At 31.3% G+C, this 12,475-nt stretch overlaps 1 protein-coding gene across 1 annotated transcript in view; it reads left to right on the top strand.

Moving 5' to 3' along the window:
• Nucleotides 1-12,475, top strand: part of LOC134706362 (mitogen-activated protein kinase kinase kinase 20-like) — a 46,240-nt gene that overhangs the window by 18,782 nt on the left and 14,983 nt on the right. The window lies entirely within an intron of this gene.

Genomic DNA, 12,475 nt, shown 5'->3' with positions numbered 1-12,475 from the left:
GGTTTCATCCTCTTTTGATCTTATTTCCATGTTGAATTGACTTATGTTAAGTTTTCATGGTTTGTTGATCAGTTTCTTAGAGTCTATGAGCAATAGATCAACTATAAGCAGTGTTAGTAATGTATTGAGATGTACATTTTAGTCTGACAGGTTTGATCTGCATTACTACGATCTTATTTCAAACCTGACCATAATGTAGCCAAGTTTTTCTGGTTGTTTTTCAGGGTTTTTTTTTAAAATCTCTAAGCAATGGGTCAACTATATTTGGTGCCTTGATTTACTGTAATTTGAACATGTCTGTCAGCCAGGTATCATCTGACCATGAAACCATTGTTATTTATCTTTAAAAAATTTCAGTTTTTGTGATACTATTTCTAAAACAAGTTTTTGTGATACTTTTACTAAACAAGTTTTTGTGATACTTTTACTAAAACAAGTTATTGTGATACTTTCACTAAAACAAGTTTTTTGTGATACTTGTACTAAAACAAGTTTTTGTGATACTTGTACTAAAACAAGTTTTTGTGATACTTTTACTAAAACAAGTTTTTGTGATACTTTTACTAAAACTAGTTATTGTGATACTGTTACTAAAACAAGTTTTTGTGATTTTTTTTACTAAAACAAGTTATTGTGATACTTTTACTAAAACAAGTTTTTGTGATACTTTTACTAAAACAAGTTTTTGTGATACTTTTACTAAAACAAGTTTTTGTGATACTTTTACTAAAACAAGTTATTTTATATTTTTACTAAAACAAGTTATTGTGATACTTTTACTTAAACAAGTTTTTGTGATACTTTTACTAAAACAAAATATTGGGACACTTTCGGCTGTTGTCTGCTCTATGATCGGGTGGTTGTTGCTTTGACACATTCACCATTTCCTTTCTCAATTTTATATTGTACTAAAACAAGTTTTTGGATACTTGTTCTAAAGCAAATGTATATACAACTTGTAATAACAAAAGTTTGTATTAGTTGTTGTTCGCTGTTCATGAGATTCCCTGGTTTTAGATATCTGAACATAGCAGATACAGATTTACCATTATATTTGCAACAGATTCCATTGATATTTATAGATTCAACCCTTAACTCCGTTTTGACATCTTTTGACCTACTTTACTCCATAATGATGCCTTTTGAGGTCTGTAAGTGGCACCTCTGTTGAAATATTTACCTTTGATCTGTATCAGACCATTGGAGACTTGATTAAATTTGTATTCAATATAAAAAAAAAATATATATTCTCTTACTTTAGTTTGCCTCATCCAATAGTATAAGAACTATAAGCAATGCATATAATCACATAATTGGGTGCTCAGCTGTCACTGTAACTGTTCATGAGTTATGCCCTTAATAAACATAGAAATTACTTAATTTTTGTTTCCATTCTATCTTTTTAGCCTCATTTTATCTCAACCAAATAGTATAAAACTTATACACAGTGTATATAATCACAAATCAGGTTGAAAATGTGGTGGTGTCAGTCCATGAGTTATAATCCTTTATTAACATAAAAATTTCAGCATTTTTCGTTTCAGTTCTCTCAACTTTAGTTTGCCTCAACCATGCAAATGTTATGAAACGTTTACACAATGCTTATAATCACAAAACAATCAATTTTAGATTCTAGGTAATTTAAATTCCTTAATCAACAATTTTTTTTAATTCATTTATTTTTGCCTTTTATCAAGATAGGCATCACTTTATTTAAGTTATTGCCCTTAAATGACAATTTTCACCAGCTTTGGCATTTTTGCCTAGTATCTTGAAAACTTTAAAAGATAGATAGAAACTGTAAATAGCAAAAATGATCATCCAGAAATGCTATACAAAACTGAAATTATTAGTTAATACCTTATTGAAGTTTTTGACCTCTTATGATGATTTTTTGCCTATTATATAGATAGGTGATAGATTATTGTAGTTATTGTCCTCTAATGATATTTTTTACCCATTTAATTTGGGATTTTTATGTCTGTTATCGTAATGACTATAATAGATAAATTGAAATGTTAATAAAGAAAATGATCAGCAGGATCAGATCTTTACTTATAATGATGATTTTTACTAAAAAGTGGCCAATGTAGAAGACGCAGATGAGCTACAACTACTATTTAGGGCCTCTAGTTCTACTTGTGTATAACGTATTTGGATTCCATCATTGACGTCTTAAACTAATTATTGGACTTTTTTTATGTTAACATTTTGATGTAATCTGTGGGTTTTTTTAAACTAAAGAACTTTGTCAATTCTTCTCAGAATTGTATTTAACTTGGACATCATCTTTTCATGATAAGAGAGCTGAATTTTAGAAAATATTTTTATTGTATTTGACTGATAGGTGGGACTTCAAATTGTGCAGTTTATGTTTACTTCTGTCTGGGTTTGAAGTATTTTTTTTATATCAAAAACTTTGTTGGACATTTATGGAATTTTACAACCGTATTTAGTGTGACTGGAATAGAAACTTATCATTATTGTGCCACATACTCTGAAACTAACATATGTTTTATCTTACTGGCGACTGAAAGTTTTGTTTAATTCAGTTACAGAACTTATAGTTTAATAAATTAAGATTTTCCTCTTTCATAAAGATATAGTCCTTTTAACAAGGTTAGAAAGTGCAATCTTTTTAAACTGTCAGACTACTCTGTAGACCTGTTATTGTAGTAGGGTAGTGTTGCACTTTATTTAATTGCTGGTATTTTACCTGTGTTTGTTTAAGGTAACATTGAAGGTCAGTTAGGGTTAATACCTGTCCATCATCATAATGGGCTTGTCAATTTCTTATCCATTTTACTTTGAAGCATAAATCGAAAGTGACAGTGTTGAATTGATTTTTAAGAGTTGTTCAAACAGAGGGTGGGATGGAGGGAGGAGTTGTTATTTGTACAAGATTTTTTTTAATAAAAAATATCAATCACTTTAGTGAAATAATTACTTTACATATGGAATTTTAATAACATATTTCAGATGTTGAGAAAATTTATTTACAATTACATAATTCTCTGTGTAGGTAAAGTTGTTAAATGTTAACATTTGACTTAAATGAAATTTAATGATTGGTTTTAATACACTAAGCTTCAAAGTTTTGTAGTGGAAGAAGTAGTTAAGTAATGAACAGACTTTATGCTTCTTAATTATGACACTAAACATGGATGTTTCTTGAAATAGCACTGAGTTACTGATTACTTTGAAATTATATTTTGTTTTTTTATACTGACTGGCATGGGCTTTGTTCATTGTTGAAGACTGTACAGTAACCTAATTTTGTTAATTTCTGTGTCATTTGGTCTCTTGTGGAGAGTTGTCTCATTGGCAATCATACCACATCTTCTTTTTTAGTTTGTAGTTGTGTGCATTTCATTGATAAATTAACATGGATTGATATGCATGAGTAATGTTGTTTCACTGATATGTGACATCATTGCCTAATATATTTGAGTATCAGGCCTAAAAATTTCCAAGTTTATCATACTCAAACTCACAAATCAACCAATCAAACAATTGACCTCTCGATGATATAGAAAAATATAAGTTAGTAAGATCAAAGGGAAAAAATAACAAATTTTTAATAGGTAGTATAGACATGATAGACAGATAAATTATGACAGGGGAAACAATGGCTGATCCCCCTTTTATTATAATGATCAATGCATTTGATTTGGGATATAATGTTTTTAAAAAATTACTGAATTCCCCCTAGGAAACATGCTCAGAATGTCAACTACTGCACCAATATTATCAAATGTTATCTTAAAGGAGTTAATGACATTGCTATCTTTATACTGCTGAAGACTATAAGAAATAGATAGAAACTATAAATAACAAAAATGATCAGCGTTTTGAGATCTACAAAACAATGGGATAAGTTACTCATTATTTCACCTTTAAAGGCTTTCTTTTGACAGGTGAGTTAATAAGGCTCTTTGGAGCTCTTGTTTGAAAATTGCCCTATGGCAGTGACCTCTGAACTTGGTTAGATATGTGACTTATCCATACTGTGTATCCCATCATTTCAACAATGGCTCATCTGCTGTAATGCATTCTTTAGCAGTTCCTTGAAAATTGGAGTAGAGATATAGACCTAAACTTGCTATTATATGAACGAGAAAGTATGAGGCAGTCAACTGTTTCTGTCAACCATCATTTTATTTTTAAAAAGTTACTATGATCTACATTTTAGTCCTTCAGTGACCTAAATTTAAGTCCTTTTAAATAATTTTATAACTTTGATACTGTTTCATATTAATGGTGAGCCAAGGCTCCGTGTTGAAGGCCGTACTTTAACCTATAATGGTTTACTTTTTAAATTGTTATTTGGATGGAGAGTTGTCTCATTGGCACTCACACCACATCTTCCTATATCTATTATCATTTGCCCTAAATGGAGGCCATTATTGAAAATTGGAGATTTATTTGGAACATTTAACATAGAAGTAGTCTGATATTTATAGGAGTGTATTTAGTTGTGATGAAAAAAAAAACACTTTTCTAAAAGAAATCTCTAACATAATTGTCATGTATGATGTGATGAGGGCTGTCTCCATTCCACCCTCATTCTTGTTTTTTTCTGAACCCCACATTTCATGGGATTATTAGCTAAATCAAACATAAGTGAATGTTGTCAGACATAATACATGTCAAACCAGAGGGAAATTAACTTGTCCTCTTTGTTTATATATCATTATCTGCCAAACATGACATTCAAATTTAAATTTTAAGGACTTTTTAATGGAGTTATGTTTGTTTTTCAATATTGTTTTACACTAATTGAAACTTTAGGAATCCATTACATGAAGACAATCCTGGTAATGATAGATGACATCTTGGATGCTTGGTACCACTAAAATAAGAGTCAAAAGGATACCATCAATGTACTTTTTACTTTCTGAAATTTACCAAGGAAATCCTGGTTTATGTTAAAAAGTCCAATTATACACTTAGAAGCATATTCTTCTTCGTTGTAAATTCCTTTTGAGTTTGATGGCATTTACGTAACTTCTATTGGTATTTTTTGTCTTCTAAAACAGCTAATATATATACTAAGCTATAGCATATAGCCTTTAGGGAATGACTATTGGGAACAAAAATGAAGATCATTTTCCATGCATATTAGTTTTGACAAACTCCATTAAATGTGTACATGATAGAAATTGGTTCAAGGCTTAGAGGTTTTATGCTGCAATTTCAAAAGAACATTTGTAAGCTCTGAGGAAATTCAATCATTGTTTCCAAACTATTTTATTGAATATGAAGGAAAGAAAATAGTTTTTAAGGGCCCGCAATGAAGTTGTTGGTGTCAAATAGTTTTTACTTGTCCAAATTCCAAAATTTTGTAATTCAGTCATTCCGTCATTCCGCAACAAACCATTATACAGAGTTTTTTTCTAAATGCCTTTAGATATTGGGCTTATGTTTGGTATGTGAGTTAACCAAGATGAGTTACAGATCAAGTTGAAGTTTTGTTATGCTAGACTAATTTTTGACAAAATTACAGGCTATGGACTTTGATAAATTGTTGAAAATCACAGTTATACGGACTGTTTTTTAAATGCTTTCAGATATTGGGCTAATATTTGGTATGTGAGTTATACATGATGAGTTACAGATCAATTTAAGTTTCATTCTGTTTGGCTAATTTTTGCTGTAATTTGGGGCATTGGACTTGTATAAATATTTGAAAATCACAGTTATACAGACATTTTTTCTATATATAAAATGCTTTCAGATATTGGGCTGATTTTTGGTATGCAAGCTAACCATGATGAGATACAGATCAAGTTTAAGTTTTGTTCCGCTCGGCTAATTTTTACCAAAATTAAGGGTTTACAACATTAAAAATTGTTGGAAATCACAGTTATACAGACTTTCTATATACCTCCAGATTTTGAGCTAATTTTTGGTATGTCATGAGACTACCATCATGTTTGTGTCCACATGTGATATTGAAATTGCAGATTTTTCAAATTTTTGAGACGGGGCCATTCATGTCACATTGACACATCTAGTGTAACTATATTAGGACATCATATGAATATGTGTTGCACTTAAAAGTCAGTTGCATGTATCATTTGTTTTTGACATGGCTTTATTAGATTTGTTATGGTAAATCTTACTTTGCTTTCTTGTGTTTTAGGTAAATTTTCTAATTTTAAAACTGGTATAATTTTGGTTAATTTTAGTGTTGTCTGATTTGTTTATTTTCTGTATTTTATGATATACATTTGTATTACATCAAAACATCAATTATCTACCTGGCTTGGTTTTTATGATAATAAACAGCATACAATAATTGTTATGCTGAAAGAAAATACTTTTTATTTTTATACCAGCTCTTTAGAATGGCAACTAAAGATAAAAAAAAGGTGTCTACTAAAACTAGGAATGGATAATTGGCTTGAGTTTTTCAAACAAATATTTTTGTGTTCTGTAGCATTGTCTGGTATACTGTAAATTCAGAAACTATGGTGTGCATTTATCATGCAATTTTGTCATTTTAGACCAAAATGCGATATTTATTTTTGCCACACATAGAAAAATTCTGCATCATTCATATAAAAAAATCCGAATAATAAAACATCAAAATAATTTCCGAATTAACAGTAGAAGCTCTTCTTCCTATCTAGTTACATCCTTTTAATCAATGAACATTTACACCAACTGTGTAAAAACCCTGTTCTGGAATAGTTTTCCTGAGGAATTCTTTGGATAAATTGTTTAAGTTTACAATAACATCATTAAGTAATAACAAAATGTACATCTTTGGTAATTTCATTTGTTTAATATGCTTACATTTTGTTTACAGAACATTAAATGAAACAAAGTTAAGGGATAATGGAACGACTAGACAGCTTCCTATGCATAGTAGATTGTATTCAGGATGCATTTGTACAGTATAAACATTACACAAGTGTTCGTGAGACTGACATAACTTAATAATCTCTATATGTATAAGATACACCCATGTCAGCGTTAGTCTGTACCTGATATTTACCAAGATATTGTGGTAAAACAAAATGATAGAGATCAGTAAATTAGGAGGGTTGACTTTCCAGTTTCACTTTTTTTTATGGATGAGTATGAGAAAGACAGGATGTCAAATGACATTTGATAACATCTTGTTGTAAACATAACAGTTCTCCATACTGTATTTTTAGTTCCATGTTTTAGTGAATGCCTTGTTGATAAAGAGAAATGATGTCATTACTAATTATACTTGTAAAGACACAGAGATGTAAGAAATGTACACTACATAGGTTTTAATCAGCCTTTTCAGATGTAGAATTTCTAGTGGATTGGAAACATGAATTCTAGCAATTATTTTAGACATCAAAAGTCAGGCTTAATAGGAAGAGAAGATGTTCCTAAGTCTGCCACTTTCATAAGTAATTATTATGAAGGTTAAACTGTGTGATCACAATATATAACACTCACGTTCTCATAGTAATTCACATTCATACAGTACTTTTGTATAGGTATCAGATTGAAACCTGTTACAACCAGTCCTCACATTTTAAAGTTAACTTATAGAAACATACATATATTTTAAGGAGCTGCATGGATAAATGAGTTTCTTCTCTGAATATAAATTATCCCAATAAGAATAGAGTTCAGTTTTTCGATTTGTTGAAACAATCTCCAAATGACTTCAAAAGTTCTTCACATGTAAAAAGATATTTCTGAAATAATAAAAAAATCTCACAACTGTTTGAAAATTTTCCGGTGGATCAAAGATAAGATGAGAATACTCTGGTTGTTCATTGATGACTGAAAAGGACAGTGTAAAGACGGCTCTGACAGAATCCTATATATTTGCAAATTTGGAGAATTTATCCAAAAAATATATATAAAGGACATTCTTATTAGTTCTATTAACCCAATTCACCCTGATATGTTGAAATCACCTGTCTTTTTGTCCACACTTTTATCAGGAACTACTTAAAATTTGGTCTACACCTTAACATTGATGATTTAAAAAGTGTCTGTGTAGATATGTCAAACATTTACTTCCTGTTTGCCGTCACTTTAAGTAAGGAGTGGGTTATACTGCTAATATACAGAGGGTTTTTGATATGTTGAGATTTTTCTAGTCCATCAACATTGGACATCTAGTGTAAATATCTCCATGATAACAAGCAACACAGCACATAGGACAGTTTTTCTGGACTTATTTTAGTTATTTTTAGAAATTTTCTATGTCCATTATACCCAAGTGTAGCTCTTTGATTTGGTATAGTCTATAAAGATGTAGATTCTCAAACCAGAAATAAAGAAGGGACGGTTATTTTAAAATGAATTTATATAAAATATCTACATGTACTGCAGAAGCTACAGTGGCGGATCCAGAGGGAGGGTTTGGGGGGGTTAGAACCCCCCCCTTTTTTTGGCCGATCAATGCATTTGAATGGGGACATATAGTTGGAACCCCCCTTTATCCTTTTTAAAAATGGCTGGATCTGCCCCTGAGTTAGTTACAAAAAAAGTAGTTTAAATAATCTAAAAGAAACTAGGATCTTTATGTATGCAATGAATTGTAAAATAATTTTTTTTTCTTCTTTTTATTTTTTATCTCTTTTATTAAAAGATATGATTGAATGCCTTACTTTATGGCAGTTTTCTGTTTGAAAGTTTAAGTTGTAGATTACAAAATGAAGTGAAGTAATGTGTTTTTAATAAGCTGGTAGATTAATGTAGTTATGAATTGTTTTGACAAAGATCTATGAGCAGTAAAATTGAGCATGTCAAGAAATGAAGAAAAAAGTCAGATTTATTAATGGGATGGAACTAAAATAAACATACACAATTTCTTTATCTTTTGATATAGTTAACAGGGAGCACTTCTATTATGTCAAGGCTGCTGCATGTTTTATTAAATGGTTGAAAGAAAACTTTGATGCATTATGTTAGCAAGATGAGATTACATTAAACAAGACTTCAAAATCTTCCTGCATTAGTGTATTAGGATTAATAAAGATCTTTCCTAGACAGTTTTCACTTAATGATGATGTTACAAAGATTTGAGTTTTACTGGGGAAGATTTCTGACTACAGTTTTATTTGATTATAGTTTTCCTTGTTGTTTTGATATGATGGCTTGGGGACATATAATTATGTGCAGCTGCTCAGTAATTAGTTTGTACATTTTGTTTATGAGAAAAAATGCACTATAAAATATGAATTTCCTGCTAACTGAGATAAAAAAAATCCAATGAAGAATATTTTTGTAGTAGTACATGTTATAAAAGATGTCAGATATATTGGACAAATATTATTGCTGTAAGAGAAGGGATATTCTGGTCCATTGAAATGACAGAACTTGAAGTGTACGCAGTATGAAGTTATATATGTCAGCCATGTTTACTAGCCCCAACCGAAGATTTGTATACAAACCTTGCCATATCACACAAATGTCACTTCAGTTAATATATACTATTTGGTCTGGTTTGAGAGATGCCATGCCACATCTTCTAATTTTTATTATATCTACCTTGCATGTGAATTGTTCTTAAAAATACACTATCTCTCTAGTTTGCTGAACTAAATGTTATGAAACATAAAATACAGGTCAGGTTCAATTTAGATTTTGGTTTTACCATTATCTGTTGAAGAGTTTCTGCAAGTAGGGGTCTAGTAATCTTTAAATTCATGTTGAGCATACAAGTACCTGTTATCTTATTTATACACTGCTACATTTTACAAATATCCATGAATTGAATCATTTTATTAAAAAGCATATTATAAGATTAACTTTACATGAAAATTCTACAAAAACTTTCTTCATCAAAAGTCTAGTCACTGCAGAGTTTAATTAACATTTATAACAGTATTAGCTTTTACATATTTAATACAAAAATTGATTAGATTAATCCTCACTATCAGAGTACTCAGAGGAATTCTTCAATTAACTAAATTGAGTCACTGCATGAAACCAGGAAAACTTTGTTTTTATGTGAAGACTTAAACATCACATGAAATACATCCAGGGCTTTGACAAAATCTAAATATATTCATTTCATGCAGTGCAAAGTACTTTCTGCTATCCTGCTAATTCCCATGTCTGCAGGATACAGAGGAAATAAATTTTTCCACAAATCTGTTTACGGCTTTAGAAAGCGGTTAGTTTGATCCCCGTGGCTTAGTTTTGCATCATGGTATAATTTCATTATCTTTCTTGTAAGTAGTAAGTATATTGAAAATATGAGGATCTTTGCAGGTTTCCTTAGATATTTAAGTAAATTGGTGTGTCAAGAAAAAAATAAACAAAGAAGTTGTCAGAAAAGCAATGGTAGAATACCAAGTAGATTCACTTCCACTATGCTCTGTAGTTTGGTGTACATCCATTTTGTTTATATCAGTTCCTTATTTTTAATCTGAATCAAAAATGCTGTATCTTCTATTTTTCTCATTGGCAGTTTTTCCTGGGCATTGCAGATATTGTGACTCCCTATACAGTTTGCAATGTGCATTGCCCATAATGTGTCTCCCTGTACAGTTTGTCATGAGCATTGCAGAAATTGTGTCTCCCTGTACAGCTTGGCATGGGCATTGTACACATTTTGTCTACCTGTACAGTTTTTCATGGGCATTGTAGATATTGTGTCTCCCTGTACAGCTGGTCATGGGCATTGTAGATATTATGTCTCCCTGTAGTTTTTCATGGGCATTGTACACATTGTGTCCCTCTGTCAGGGTTGGCAAAGTATTACCCGCCTGGGAATTCCCGGATGGGAAAACCCGGGTTTTCCTGGGCTGGGCAATACTCCTAGAAATTGGTAATAGTGGGCAATACTGGGCAATATGATTTTCTATGCTAATTTCAACACTAAATAGTAAAGACTTGGTACAGTTTCATAGTATAAAAGCTAAATATATACTTTTTATACAGATAACCATTGACAGTCATTTCTAGAATATAAAAATGTCAATTTCATTCTCTCTCTATTAATTCTATATGTAGGCAGAACAGAATATTTGTACATTAAAAGACACCTTTTTAATTACCAAGCATTGTTTTAATAATCCATACCTTGAAACCTGCATTTTATTGCAGTGTTTAAGTGACTTGTTAATTGTATTTGTCATACATTGTACATTCATATTGCTGAATAAACACCCTAAGGGGTCAAGCCAATAAAACTTATAGAATTATAAGGGCTGATTATTGTTACATAAACAAATCTGTGTTCTAATCTGAATAATTATTAATTAATTAGTGACATTAGTTAAATGTATTTTTTCTTACAAGTAATTGTTAATTCTTAATAGGAGTTATATCTATTTGAAAACAATTTTTTTTTGCTTTATATTCACAATGTTTCCCCATCTAGACAAATGCTAAACAAACAAAATAGGGTATAAATATCTTATTAAAATATGTATTACATTTGTGTTTATCACTGAATCCTTTTTAGAATTCAGACCAGTATGTTATATTACTCAGTATTGCCCAGTATTACCCACTAAAACCCAGTAAAACCCGGGTTTTCCCAGTATTTCCCACTGGGCTGGGCAATACTCATAAAACCCGGGTTTTTGCCAACCCTGCCCTCTGTACAGTTTGTCATTGGCATTGTAGATATTGTGTCTCTGTACAGTTTGTCATTGGCATTGTAGATATTGTGTCTCCCTGTACAGTTTGTCATTGGCATTGTAGATATTGTGTCTCCCTGTACAGTTTTTCATGGGCATTGTAGATATTGTGTCTCCCTGTACAGTTTGTCATTGGCATTGTAGATATTGTGTCTCCCTGTACAGTTTTTCATGGGCATTGTAGATATTGTGTCTCCCTGTACAGTTTGTCATTGGCATTGTAGATATTGTGTCTCCCTGTACAGTTTGTCATTGGCATTGTAGATATTGTGTCTCTGTACAGTTTGTCATTGGCATTGTAGATATTGTGTCTCTGTACAGTTTGTCATTGGCATTGTAGATATTGTGTCTCCCTAAACAGTTTGTCATGGGCATTGTACACATTGTGTCTCCCTGTACAGCTGGTCATGGGCATTGTAGATATTATGTCTCCCTGTACAGTTTGTCATGCGCATTGTACACATTGTGATTGCCTGTACAGCTGGTCATGGGCATTGTAGATATTGTGTCTCCATGTACAGCTTGTCATGGGCATTGTAGATATTATGTCTCCCTGTACAGTTTTTCATTGGCATTGTACACATTGTGTCTCCCTGTACAGTTTTTCATGGGCATTCTACACATTGTGTCTCCTTGTAAAGTTTTTCATGGGCATTGTAGATACATTTCGGTATTGTATCTGCCTGTACAGTTTTTCATGGGCATTGTAGATATTGTGTCTGCCTATACAGTTTTTCATGGGCATTGGCAATATGTATGTGTCTCCATATAAAGTGTATTTTGATGCTGTATGTACCTGGCTGTATCTATTCTAATGAATGAATCATAGAATGTAGCACTTTTTGGTATTTCACTGACTTACAACTACCATAAAGGGG

The sequence above is a fragment of the Mytilus trossulus genome, chromosome 2 (genome assembly GCF_036588685.1).
Source record: "Mytilus trossulus isolate FHL-02 chromosome 2, PNRI_Mtr1.1.1.hap1, whole genome shotgun sequence".
NCBI lineage: Eukaryota > Metazoa > Mollusca > Bivalvia > Mytilida > Mytilidae > Mytilus > Mytilus trossulus.
The sequence above is the reverse complement of the archived record's forward strand: the minus strand, read 5'-3'. Positions and strand labels throughout refer to the sequence as shown.